We start from the raw sequence: 1,027 nt of genomic DNA, 5'->3' as shown, positions 1-1,027 counted from the left end.
CTTAATTTTATAATATGTGGTGTGTGTGGTGTGTTATATACTGCTTTGTCAGCTAAAACTATTAACCTATTTATCCTGTAAATACTATGAACTTAAGTTATAAAAACATAGTTTATACAAATCGATTATGTGGAGCACTATTAGTTACCAGGGACCATTATCATGATCATAACCCTTTTTTCACAATGGAGGGGGAATCATTAAAAACAATAAAATCACTTACCTAAACCGCTTCTCACTATGCCTCCCATGCGCTCGTATCCCTTCTGGTCTTCCCGTTGCCTTTCCTGTAATGAAACCGGGCGTCGCGACTGACATGTTACGAAAGGCACGGTGTATCTTCGCCAAAATCACTAGACTAGAAATTCGGGATATAAAAGCCGCCATTTCAGGTGGGGATTGGCAACGGGATTCATGTTTATATTTATTGTGCGAATGATTTGGTATGCGAATTCAGACGGCGAGGAATATTATAGGAAAAAGGATCGTGGATTTTTTCTGAAGAAAACGAAGTTTTACCAAACGAGGAAGAAGAGAAAAGTTGAATAAAAATACAATGGTGCTAGTTTTCAGGAAATATTTAGAACTTACCTTTTTTTTAGTCTCCCCCGAAAATACGGTTCGTCAAATATGGCCTTCTTTCTTTCTCGTGCTGGAGGAAAATTTTGAAAATAAACTTATGATTGGTGTATTACTATGATTTTTTATTGTTTCATTAGTGCTCTTTGTTCAGTGTGTGAGTGTTGGTAGTCTGTGTGTTCTTTTAGTTACTTTTTCATTAGTTAGTAATTCCCAAGTTACTTAGTTTGTGGGCAGGATCACGCGAAAGTTATTGACAAACTGGGATGAAATTTTGGGGTAGGATTATAAGACTTGGTGATATCGGGGTAGATTAAGAGTAGACATGTGGTAAAGAGTTGGAGTTTGGGATTGATGAAAACTGATGAAAGGAGACACGAATCGATTTGAAGTAGATGAAAACAAATAGGTGTTAAACGGTTCTTTCTTTAATTAAGTGAGAGACTAT

This window comes from Penaeus monodon, chromosome 30 (genome assembly GCF_015228065.2).
Source record: "Penaeus monodon isolate SGIC_2016 chromosome 30, NSTDA_Pmon_1, whole genome shotgun sequence".
Taxonomy (NCBI): domain Eukaryota; kingdom Metazoa; phylum Arthropoda; class Malacostraca; order Decapoda; family Penaeidae; genus Penaeus; species Penaeus monodon.
Note: the sequence above shows the minus strand (reverse complement) of the source record.